The sequence below is a fragment of the Erinaceus europaeus genome, chromosome 2 (assembly GCF_950295315.1).
Source record: "Erinaceus europaeus chromosome 2, mEriEur2.1, whole genome shotgun sequence".
NCBI classification, from domain to species: Eukaryota; Metazoa; Chordata; class Mammalia; order Eulipotyphla; family Erinaceidae; genus Erinaceus; species Erinaceus europaeus.
Window position 1 is genome coordinate 63,045,073 of NC_080163.1, and position 13,008 is coordinate 63,058,080.

The window sequence follows — 13,008 nt, forward strand, 5'->3', positions numbered from 1 at the left end:
AGAACCCCCACCGCTATTTCTCTCTGCCCTCAGGAACATTTAACAGTTGGGGGGAAAAATACGGCCAGAAAATTGTTGCTATGGGTTCTGTTTTGTGGAAGTTAAAATGCTGGAGCAAGAATCTGATTGCTTGATAGCTTCATATCTCTCTCTCCCTCTCTTTCTCCTCCCCTTTCTCGCTCTCCCCCTCCCCCCTCCAATTTTTTTTTAACTCTCCCTCACGGCCCCTACTGGACTCCCAGTGCTGCCCCCCACGAAGGGGCAGAGGAGAGCCTTACAGATTGTCAATGAAACATAGAATTATTTCCTTTGATGGCTTAGATAATAGTAGTAGGAGCCAAAGCCATGAGTGAGGTCGGCTGAAACCAATGCAGCCTTGCCCGGGACTGCAGAGCCAATCGCAAGAGCAGAGGGCGGGGCGTCGGCTCCAGCAGATAATTGCTAAGTGCATCGCTAGCACAGTTGGTCTGAGCTGCTGAAAGGTCTGGTCGCAGAGACTGGAACACATAATCCTCAGCGTGCTCCCTCACGACAGCATCCCTGCTTGGCTCGGCAGGGCAGCAAGCCTCCGGGCACCAACCCCTCTGCTCCGCGCAAAAGGTACTCCATCCTGCATCCTGGGTGTGTGTGTGCGTGAAGTGAGTGGTGGTGGTGGTGGTGGTGGTGGTGGTGGTGGTGGTTGGTGGTGGTGGTGTGTGTGTGTGTGTGTCTCTGTGTGTAGTGGTGGTGGGGGTTTGCTCTACTCTCTTGCTTTCCCCATACTCGGGGGCTTGGGTTGCAGCTGAATATCCGTAGAGGGATTGCAGAAAGAAGAGAAAAGTTTAGGGGAGGGAATGTGACAAAGGTGGGGGGGAATGTCACTGTCTTTAGTTGGGAGGAAAACAAGCTGTTAATTTGAAAAAACTTCTGCGCCTTCCAGAAGTGGGTTTATTTACTCCTCACTCAATTAGTCTCGCCTCAGGGGGCTGGGGAAGCAGGGCTGGTCTGGGACAAAGGTGCCTGAAGGGTTAGGGTATACAATTCAGGTTTGTTGGGGTATACAATTCAGGGGTTGTTTTCTGATGAGCCCATCCTAGATATCTGAGAAACTTGGTTGATTTGTTTGCTTTTTTCCACCCTTTCATGTCACATAAACCTGTCCCCCACCGGACCCCACCAGTTATTGTGACCTTCAACTTGAGTCCTTCCTCAAATTTCTGCCTCCTTCCTCCCTCCTCACCCTGACCCACTGCAGTTGTCTCTTTTTTTCTAGGGGGTGTGGGGACCTGTCCTCTTTGACCTGCTGGTGGGGAACCAACAAAATAGTTCTCTATCAAATAGTTCTTTGAGAAAAGGAAACCACCTAACTGAGGCGTTCTGGTGAACTCTGGAAGACTTTCCAGGTTTTGGCATGTCCTGAAAGAAAGGGGATGGGAGTTTCATTGTATCTCCTCTGAAGGTTACACCCTTATGGAAATAGGACTGACCAGCTAGCTGGATACTGGGAAATTGTCAGGCCAGGGCCTGTTTTACAAATGCTTGAGGCATGGGAGTGTGTGTGTGGGGGGCATTCACGTGAATTTCTTTATTCAGGTAAATCTTCTTATTCTTTTGCAGTAGCTCTGGGAAGTGGAGGAGGCAGTGGGAGGGGCAGGCTACCCAGGGTGCCCAGGGTGTGTCTGTGACCAGTTGATTTTGGGGACCACTATTTCTGGTGACTATTCTTCTAAGAAAAATTGCTCCCCATGGCTGGCAGCTGGCTTAACCACATGACCTTTGAACATTCTGAGTTGTGGGTCATTTAAGGGTCTTACTTGTTCTTATCCCATGTTTGACCCCAAGGGAAAACTTCTCCTGAGCTTCTGCCAATAAGATGACTTAGGTAGAGAAACTTCCTAGGAAGCAGGCTCTCCATGGGAGGAAGGTGATGCGGTCGGTTGGTTCTTGAATTTTCATTCTGTTTTTGCGCAGAGAGCTCCTACTGGAACACCCCACAGTTTTCCTCAGGGGAGTTCTCTGGCCAACTGAATTCTTAAAGATTGATACTCGCTGCTTTATCTTACAAGTCCCTAATGCATTGGGTAGCCTGCAGGTGAATTTCCTTACTCTGGTTTCTATCCTTGACCTAAAGCTGTTTAGTTCTATTCCCAGTCCTTGTGAGAAGTGAATTTTCTGGGAGGAATCCTCCAGCATCACCTTTTCTTTGAGACACCCTTCCTGCTGAGGTGCAGATGACAACCTCCCCTTCTCTTCACTTTCATTTTTTTTTTTCCTGGTTAATTCTTATTTTCTTTAATCAGCATAACAAGTTCTCCTCCACCTCCATCCATCAGGCAGCTATTTCGGACTGTAAGCTCTGCTCACAGTAGGGAAAAAAAGTTGACTGACTTTTTTTTTTTTTTTGTCAAGATGTAGTCAGTTTTCTGTTCTGCACATGTTGGCTGACAGTAAACAAAACAAACTTGCAACACTGCAAGCCATAATGCTTTTGCTTTAGGTCTCCTGGATTTGTTTTGGAACTTTTATGTGGCCCAAAGTCTTCTCCTCTATGTCTGTCTAGGGCATAGGGGTCCCCAGAAAACCTGGGAGAAACAGTACCTGGGGGTGGGGTGGAGGATGGATCTTGAATGTGGGAGTGTCCTTTTATTCATAATAGCAAGAGTAGAACTAGAAAATGTACTTAAGTATGAGAGAGGAACAGGTAGCAAAGTTGGGGGAGGAGGCACCAATTAATACTGACCTTCTAGATTTCTATTGTGATAAGAGGACATTAACAGTCAGGCTTTTAAATCAGCTCCTGAATGGTGACTCATGCAGGGAGGGAATTAGCAGGGGGGGTGGGGGAGGGGGAAGAGGGAGTTTCGGAAAGTACAAGTGGGGCACCCTGGAGCATTTGCTTCTCCTCCCTCTCCCTCCTCCACCTTCCTCTTCCTTGTATTTCCCCATTTGGAAGAGAGATCATTAAAATAACAACTTTAGACTAAAAAAAGGATAATAGGAGCTGAAGAAGAATTGGTGAAATGCAAAAACACCATCACTGCAACTTCACCTTGGAGGGGGCAGAGAACCCAGAAATTCAGTCCTGCACTGTGAGATCTGGTTTGGAGGATTTAATCGCTGGTGATGTTAGGCTGATTGGTTCCTTGTGAAGCTGGTGCCTGTGTGGATATGAAGGGACTGATTGGTGTGCAGGAAATTAAATTTGTAACTTGTCATTTCATCAAGCCTGATAGCTTTAGCCAGGACCTGGATAAGCACCATCCATAGATCTAGCATTTTCTTCTCTGTAGGATTGTACAGCTCGCCTAGGATTTCTTTCATTTAACCACAGTGATGTGTAGAGTTGACCTCTTTCTGCTTCCTAAAGCCCTGAGTGATTTTTCCAGCAAGGGGATGTCTATTCCTTACTTTCCTGCTCCTCCATCTCCAACTTATGTCTTCTTATCCCCTTTCATATGAACATATCAGCCAATAATCTCTTTGTTAACCTGGCCTGATGTTGTCATTTCATGGTGACTTTGCTGTTAAAGGTAACTGTCTCCCCCAAATACAATTAAAAACATACAAGCAATTTTTATAAGAACAGCCTTTTAGTCTCTTCTTTTGAATTTTCATTTTGTGGTTTGGCAAAAATCAAATAAGCCCATCTATTGTGGTTGGCATCTTCTGCAAATGTTGTGATTTGACTTCTTTTTCTTTTGCGGTTGTGTGTCTGTGAGAGAGAGGGAGAGGGAGGGAGAATCTGAGGGTTCAAAATACCTGGGAGTAGCCCCTGAAGGTTGGGTAGGTTGGAACATGATGCTTCTGTTTATTCAGGATGAGGGAAGGCTGTTTCACAATCCTGTCTCTGAAATGTATTCATTGTACTCCATTATCCTCTCCACCCCTTTCTGCCCTTCATTGCGGAAAAACTTCCAGTCAAAATTATGAGTAGATGCTTTACTTGACTCATTTTCCCTTATGCTTACCTGCCCCCTTCCTTATGCCCCACTTGGCAGCTGTTTTCTCCCTGAAGCAGGTACCCTAACAATGTTAGCTAATCCCTTAGGTAGGTGCCTCCCTTTCTTCCTTCCTCTCTGTCACATTAGGGCTCTTGTGAGGGTGAGGTATAATGTTTGAGGAACTACACACCTCCCTTCTGAAATAGCTAACCAGGAGAAGTCTGGAATTCTGAGGTGCACTGGGGAGTCAGCCCTGGGGAGCAATGCAGTCAGCCATCTTTCCTAATTCTTTCTCTGCACAGACCTCACTAGAGCCCCTGGGTGATGCTGCTGCCCTGCAGAAGGCTGACAGATAGGTATTTCTGAGCATAGACCTGTTAGGGGCACAAACTCCCCTCCCCACCCCACACTTCAGCCTTCATTGCTCTGTCCTGAGCAGCCCCCTGCTATTAAGGCTATCACTGGAGATGTTAGCAAGCTGTGGCATTTTGTCATTTACCTACTTTGTTTTTGTCCTTCCTTTTTAGCCCTAGCCATCTTTCTATTAAGGGGAGGGGTGAACTAGATCTACTTACTCACATCAGTTAACTTTGTTGCCACTGAACGCATTTCATGTCTTAATGGAAATTGAAGATGTTCATAGTGTACCTCCAGACTAGTGGGACTCAGGAAGATGGAATTTTGAGAGGGCTTTTTTGCACAATGGTCCTTTTTGGTTAATTCCGGTCTTGCTCTTTTTTTTTTTTAAAGATTTTATTTATTTATTTATTTATTTATTAATGAGAAATATAGGAGGAGAGAGAGAAAGAACCAGACATCACTCTGGTACATGTGCTGCCAGGGATTGAACTCAGGACCTCATGCTTGAGAGTCCAATGATTTATCTACTGCACTACCTCCTGGACCACCTGGTCTTGCTCTTATACAAGCCCAGGATGTGCAGCAGTCACATAGTCACATGGTCACATTGTCACCTTGTGGTGGCTGTGTTTGGAGTCTAGTATTTGGAGCTTGATCTCTTGACCTTGGGAACTGTCCTTGATTGCCTTTGCTATCTTTCACTTGCCTCATTTGGAAAGCCAGGGGCTTGGTTTATATTTTGGTAGGTTCATTTCTGATCTTGATCTTCTCTCTGGATTTGTCTCTGGAGTCCTAGCTCCAGCTGGGGATGCCACAGTCCCAGAAGGCCTTGGAACATGTAGAGAGTAGTCTAGCGCAGGCCACACATGCTACCAGTGATGTTCACAGAAGCAGGTTCCATGAAGGAAGCTCAAGAAGGAATGGTGTATGTTATGCCAGAAGCAAAACAGGCTGGAGGGTGATGTAATAACTGAGTTTGGTTTAGGAGGGGATGTTATATGGAGGATGGCGACCAGCTGTTCTCCATCTCCAGCAAGGATTGAATGAGAGAAAATAGACAGAAATTGCAGCAGATGGACTTAGATTAGGTATGAGGAAGAATTTTCCATCAGCAAGAGTTGTTAAAAAGGGAAGGTTGTGGTGCCTTGTGATGATCTTCAGGGGATGGTTAAGCAGGGGATTCAGCTGGAGAAGGCAACAGAGGCTACGCAGAGGTGAGAGTGAGGACCAGCTCATCTAGAGATGCTGGTTCTTGCTCAGAAAGGGGTCTTTTTTATTTCTCCCCAACCCACCTTCTGTTGCGGCTTTCAAAGTGGCTGAGAATCATAGTCCTGTTGTTGTGCGAGGGACAAGAGTACAGCCAACGCTTAATGCTCTTCATGGTGTGGCCTGGACTGCTAGGTCATCTTTCCCTTGAGGGCTTCTCACTGAGCCAAATCTTTCATTTCCAGATGTTGCAAATGAGGCCTGGAGAGAGGTTTTGGTGTGGGTGACCAGCTCTATGGTGACTTGGAACCAGAATCAAGGTCCTCCAGTTTCCCAAGTTGGTATTACTTACTTTGTCGTTTTTCTTTTTCTTTTTTCTTGTTCTCAAATTGAATAGAATGTTTTTTTATGATACTTCTAATTTTTCTGTGTCTGAATGGTAGAGGCGGGGACACCTGTGGTTAAGCAGTGTTTGTTGAGTACCCATTATCATCACCAAATACTTCATTCCAGCATCACTATGTGATCAGCACACTTTCTCACCTCCGCCAGCATTGGGGGAGGGAGTGTTGGAGAGTGGCCACAGGCTTTGGGGTGACAGAACTCATGCCATAAACTCAAATGGGTGGAAGGCAGAGACTGGAGGGCCAGGGAAAGAGATGTGGAAAAAAATAGCTATTTAATAGTAAATCTAAGAGACCTTAGATATGTTGTCCACACTCTGCTTTGGACAAATGAAATTTGAAGCAACTGCAGCTTATATACACTGAGTAAGATATGGCATCAGTTAACCTTTACAATGTGAAACAGAAATTTGAATTTCAGGCAGATTCCCCTTTCATAGAGAAATTGCCACAATGTGGGGCTGAAATTTTACATTCCTTCCAGCCAGACTTCATATGTACACATATGCTTTTCCTTGGCCAGTTGGAACTCCATGGGGAACATTAGATGTACAGTGAGGCAGAGAGGTCCACAGAGGACCAGGGTTTGTCCCTGAATGTGGTTTGCAAGGAGCCACCATAGCCAGAATCACTGGAGAAAATGAGGTAGAGACTGTGGAGTGTTGTCTTGTGGGGCCTTTGTGCCTTGTAAGAAGCAAGATGAACTATGCTGACAGGTGCACCACAACATAAATGTATAACTAGCAAGGAGGGTATGTGGCCACTGAGGAGAAGGAAGAAAACATCAAGGCTTGTGCTGGACTTGCCAGAGGTTAGAATCAAGGGCATCCTGAGACTTTATGGATCTCCCCAGCTCAGGGAGTCTACCAGCAAGAAATAAGATAGAGGTGTTTTCCTGAGACAACTTGAATGGAAGGAAAGACCCTCTGGGGCTGAGTGATGGCACACCTGGTTGAGCGCACATAGTACAATGTACAAGGACCCCAGCTTGAGCCCCCCCCCAAGTTGCCATTGGCATGGGGACAGGCTTTGTGAGTGGTGAAGCAGTGCTAATAGGTCGGTCTCTCTGTATCTCTCCCTCTCTAACACTCTCTTCCCTCATGGTTTCTGGCTGTCTCTGTCCAATAAATAAAGATAATAAAACAAAACTTTAAATTTTGAAAGGAAGATCCTCAGTCTCAAGACAAGTGGGCTGTCTGTCTTCAGAGAAGTCAAGACCAGAGCAGAGGGGTCAGAAAGGGAGAAGCCTAGTTTTCCCAACTGTGAAGCAGAATTCAAGAAAGGTAAAGGCATGTTAAACTGAGGCAAGAATAGGGATGGCACAGACCATGCAATGTCAGGAAACCAGAGCTGTCAAGTCTGGATGTAGAAATGACCCAGAGTGCGGGGCTAGCTTCGAGAGCGGGAGACAGATGACCAGGGACTCATGACTGAGCTGTACGCAGTATCTCTTTATTCATGCAGAATGCAGCACAATCTAAGCCAAGCTAAACTAAACTAAAACTATATTTAATCACAATCCTGTCCTTATATATACTGGCCAAGTAGGGTGGAAACAGGATGTGACGTAGAGAGGGTGGAGCGAAAAGTGACTGGTGCAAATCAGGGTGTACTACAAGAGGGGGCAGAGCAAAAACACATCATGAACCAGTGGGGATTAAACCAATGCCCTGCAGGCAGGGCGGTGCTTAGTTAACAGTGGTTATGTAAATAGAATACAGTGTTAGTCAGGGGGGATTAAACCAATGAAACAGAAGGGGTTTTAGAAGCATACCAACACCACAGAGAGAGAGAGAATGCATCAGATAGGCAGGCCAACCTCAAGCAGCCTCTACCTTGCTCCTTTTGTATCCTTTCCACTCAGATAATGTCCAGATGACTTCATGCTTCTGCCCTTGATTTTGGTGCACTAGAATACATTGAGGTATAGTGCACATGATAATAGCATGTCCTAGATGCAGTGTATATACATGGTGACCTTTACTTGGGAGGATCAAAAGAGGCTCTATAGAAAGACACCTGAGAGGACTTGAGAAATAGTCTCTCCAGATGGATGGGAGACAATGGAGTAGAGGACAGCCATGTTTGCTAGAAGCAGGGATGGTCAGAATTAGGAAAAGCACAATGTGTTAAGTCTTTTTTTTTTTTTTTTGCCTGCAGAGTTATCTCTGGTTATCTCTGGTTATCAGAGTTATCTCAGGTTCAGTGCCTGCACTACAAATACACTGCTCCTAGAGGCCATTTTTCCTCATTCTTGTTGCCCTTGTTGCTGTTATTATTGTTACTGTTGTCATTGCTGATGATAAGAGAGAAAAACTGAGAGAGAAGGGGAAAACAGAGGGGAAGAGAAATATAGACACCTGCAGATTTGCTTCACCACTTGCGATGTGACTTCCCTGCAGGTGGAGGGGGCGGGAACTGGGATTCTCACATCAGTCCTTGTGCTTCATGCCACGTGCGCTTATACCACCTGGCCCCCATGTCAAGTCTTTTTGAGTGATTTGTTGATGTCAGCTGAATCTGAAGTTATGAGTTAAGTTTTTTTTTTTTTTGAGAGGGTAGAAGAGATTAATGTGGGTGCACCTAGGTAGAAAGAGGCCAGCTGGCCAAAGTCAGACATGAACATATTTTCGGCAAGAAATGACATGGATCCATTTGCACTTAGGAAAAACCAGAGTAGGAATGAGGTTTATAAGGGCAAGCCTGGCAAGGAAATACTGGTTTTTGAAGTAATTGGATTCTATTCAGGTGAGGAAAAAAAATTGAGGGCCTTCAGGAAGATAGTGGCAGGGAGGAAAGTGGGGGGAATATCACAGGGTGATACTTTTGACCGAGTAAGTACTGAGAGAGAGGACTGATGTGCAGAGGAATGTTTTATCCCTGGGAGAAGCTGACAGGCAATGAAGAATGGTCACACTGTTTGATGGAAGAGTATATGGGGTTCCCCACTGAACACAGGAGAAGAGCAAATAGCTCTAAACAGCAAGAGAAAGATAGAAGTTAGACTTTAGCATTAGCACACATTTTTGAAGTGTTGCTAAACATGGGGCCCGGGTCACCAAAGAAGACAGACGACTAATTCTCTCCTCCAGAAAATATTTTAAAAAATGAGTTTGTATGCTATAAAAAAAGTGGGCAAAGGATATGATTAGATCATTGAGACCCAGAGCAAAGAAGCATAAATGTCTGGAAAAATATGCAAAATCATCCCACCTCATGAATAATTAACATTTAGAATTAAAAATAAGATATCCATGTACCGGAAAAAAAAGCAGGAATGAAAATGCTAATATCATGTAGTTAAGGGTGATGGGGAATGTATAGTTTCAGTTAGCTTGTGGGAATTTACCAACTTAGGAGTATGTCTCACAAACATATCTTTTGAACCAGTAAGCAAATCTTCTGGCAGTTTATTTTAAGGAAGTAATAAGAGCTGTGCAAACTAGTTGTAATCAAGGTTATTCCTTTTAGCATTATTCATTATAACAAAACATTATGTGGGGGATTAATTAAATCTAATATGGCTCATCCATAAAATGGAAATCAAGGAAGCTATTAAAATTACATTGAATAATATAGAAAAGTTTGGGGGAAATGCTAATAATATGTATTAACTAGATAAAGACTTCAAAGTAAATACAGTAAAATGCATTTTTATAAAAAAATAAGAGATGTGCATAATCATGGAAAATAGAATATATCAGTGTGATAACACATTTATTGCTAGGTTTTGGGAAAACTCATGATGTTTTGAAAAATGATGTTTCTTCTTTTACTTTGACCAGAAGACTGCTTAGCTCTGAGGACTTATGGTGGTGCCAGGAAATTTAATATGGGGCATTTGAGTCTCAGGCATGACAGTCTCTAGAATAAATCGTTGGGTTAATCTCTCCTACCCTAACACATGAGCTTCTGACTTGTGAAATTTCTCTATATATCCCAAATTTCCTACAGTGAACATATGACTTTACAAATCAGAAAGGTAAATCTTTTTTTTTTCCAAAGATTTTTTTATTCACTAGTTTATGAGAGAAATAATGGAACACTGCTCAGCTCTGGTGTATAATGGTGCTGGGGGTTGAACCTGGAGCTCCTGGGATCACAGGGACCTCAGGCATCCAAGTTGGTGCTTTAACAGGCTGAGCTATCTCACCAGTTGGAACCTATGTTCTTTTTCTATATTTTTATTTATTTATTTACTTTTAACTTTTGTTTCTTTTTCAGTTTTTTCCTTTTTTTTAATGTACTTATTTGACAGGACAGAGAAATTTAGAGGGAAGGGGGGATAGAGAGGGAGGAAGTGGGGGTAGATTGCATAATGGTTATGCAAAGAGATCTTATGCTTGAGGCTCCAGAGTCCCAAATTCAATTCCTTGCACTGCCATAAACCAGAGCTGAGCAGTACTCAGAGAGAGAGAGAGAGAGAGAGAGAGAGAGAGAGAAAGAGGGACTGATTTGCAGCACTGCTACACTGCTTGTAAAGCTTCCCTCTGTAGGGGCTTAAACCTGGGTGTTTATGTATAGTAGTGTGTGCCCTACCAGGTATAGCACTACCTGTCCCCTGATATGTTATATATTTTTAACATTTTAAAACTGTTTTTTTTTTTTTTTTGCACAGAAACAGAGAAATAGGGAAGGGGGAAGTAAGTAGAAAGGAAGAAATAGACACCTGCAGCACTGCTTCATCACTTGTGAAGCTTCCCTTCTGCAGGTGGGGACCAAGAGCTTGAACCTGGGTCCCAAGTCCACCACTGCACATTCTAGCCCTGATATGGCCTTCATATCAGTCATTCAAACCATATGTGCTCAGGTAATCACTGTACACATGTAGCAAAGTGTCAGACACTATGTTGCTCCTTAAAAAGCAGTATGGGGGGCGGTTCAGTGGTAGCACAGCTGGTTAAGTGTGCATGGTGCAAAGCTCAAAGACCCGTATAAGGATCCCTGTTCAAGCCTCTGGCTTGCCACCTGCAAGGGGGTCACTTCACAGGCGGTGAATAAAGTCTGTAGGTCTCTTTCTTTCTCACCCCCTCTCTGTCTTTCTCTCCTCTCTTGATTTCTCTGTCCTATCTATCAACAACAACAGCAATAAAAACAATGATAAACAACAAAGGCGACAAAGGGGAAAAATAGCCTCAGGAGCAGTGGATTCGTAGTGTGGGTACCAAGTCCCAGCAATAACCCTGGAAAAAAAAAAGCAGGATACTCCCACACACTTGGTGACATGAGCAGATGCTATTCTGTATTAAAAAGGACCAGATGTCTGCTTTAGGTGTTGGGGTCTCAGATCTCTGTGCCGGGAATGGTGATATGTCCATGGCTGTGATACCTTTGTTTTTCTGTTCCTACCTCACCCTTAACATGAACACTAGTCTCCGGCACCTAGTCAAACCCCTTTGTATTTCAGGTGGTGGACTTACGTGCATTACACACATAGGCCGATTTTTACAAGAAGAGCAACTGAGAAGTGGTAGAGCTAGGTAGCAAGGAACTTGAGTGTCAGAGCCCACACCCTTTCCAGAGTTGCTTCTTTTGTACAGATTTTCATCTGCAAGGTGTCGAGCCACCTCCACTCTTTCCCAGAAGCTATGTCTTTTGCTTAACTCACTTCTTAACTATAAGCAAATGAATGGGCTGATAATGTTCACATTTCAAAAAGGGGTTTTGGGTGCTGAGAGTGCTCCAGAGGCCACTTTCTAGTTAAATCTGCTGAGTATCTCATTTGTCGCTGCTTGTCTTCAGTGCATTTGCTTCTTGCTGGCCTTTCCTTTGTTGCATAAACTCTGGGCAGCCTGAGAGTCCTCCTCTCTCTGGAAGTCACAGCTGGCTGGCTCCATGATATTTGTGGTGCCACTTGGGGGATTCTGGGGCATCTTTCCTCCTCAGAGCAGGAGGCAGTCTTGGGGCTTTCACAGGCTTAATTGGAGAAATTAATAAGTCTGCCTGGGAGGTAGGGCAGGAAGATGAACCCTGTGACCCAAGTGGCTGGTTAGTCATTTCTATTTAATTATTCTATTTTAATATTATCTATTTTTCATACTCAGTTTATTTCATTATTATTACTTCTTATGAAATCATTTTTAAAAACAATTTTTAAAAGTATGATTGTCCTTTTTTATTTGATAGGATAAAGAGACATTTAGAAGGGACGGGGAGATAGGGGAAGAGAGAGAGAGAGAGAGACCCTTGCAGTGCTACTTCACTACTTTGAAGCTTCTTACCTGTGGGTCAGGCTCAGGAGATTGAACCTATCCCTTGCACATAATAACATTGTGCTCAACTGGGAACACCACTGCCCAGCTGACCTCCTCCTCACTCTTTTTAATTTTATTTTATTATTTTATGTATTTTTATTTTAATTTAATTTTTTTTTGTGTGCCTCTAGGGTTATCACTGGGGCTCGGTGCCTGCACTATGAATCCACTGCTCCTGGAGGACATTTTTCTCCATTTTTGTTGTTGTTATTGCTATTGTCATTGTGGATAGGACAGAGAGAAATCATGAGAGGAGGGGAAGACAGAGAAAGTAAGAGAAAGATAGACACCTGCGGACTTGCTTCATGGCTTGTGAAGTGACCCCCCCTGCAGGTGCAGAGCTGGAGACTTGAACCAGGATCCTTACAATGGTCCTTGATTTTCACACCACATGCCTTAACCCTCTGTGCTATGGCCGGGCCCCATTCCTCACTGTTTTTTTTTTTGTCAGAATGCTGCTCAACTCCGGTTTACAGTGGAACTGGGGATTGATCCTGGGACTTTGGAGCCTGAGGCATGAAAGTCTTTTTTGCATAATCACTATGCTCTCTCCTGCCCAGTTCTTTTTCTTTTAATCATCATGCATCTTTGTGTTCTGTATCATGCTATATTGGTGGCTGGGGAAGTTCTTTACTCCTATTTTGTGGAGTAGAACACTGATCTTTGGAAGGGAAGACAGATCTACTGTCCTTTGGGCAGTAGGTAAAAAAAATGGAAAGAAGTCTGCCTCCAAAATTCTTCTGTCTCACAACCCTTTGGGATTTCTAGCTTTCCTAGGCAAAGGGCAGTGGGGTGTGGTATCCTGGTAGCCTGGCAGATTGAAGTGCTAAATATCATACTTGAGATGACTTCTAATAGAAGGGT

At 44.0% G+C, this 13,008-nt stretch overlaps 1 protein-coding gene across 1 annotated transcript in view; it reads left to right on the top strand.

Moving 5' to 3' along the window:
• Positions 1-477: 477 nt before the first annotated feature.
• ZMAT4 (zinc finger matrin-type 4) overlaps positions 478-13,008 on the top strand; it is a 466,837-nt gene continuing 454,306 nt past the window's right edge. The window contains exon 1 of the mRNA XM_060182070.1: positions 478-600. The gene's annotated coding sequence lies outside the window, so the exon portion shown is untranslated. The remainder of the gene's footprint in view (positions 601-13,008) is intronic.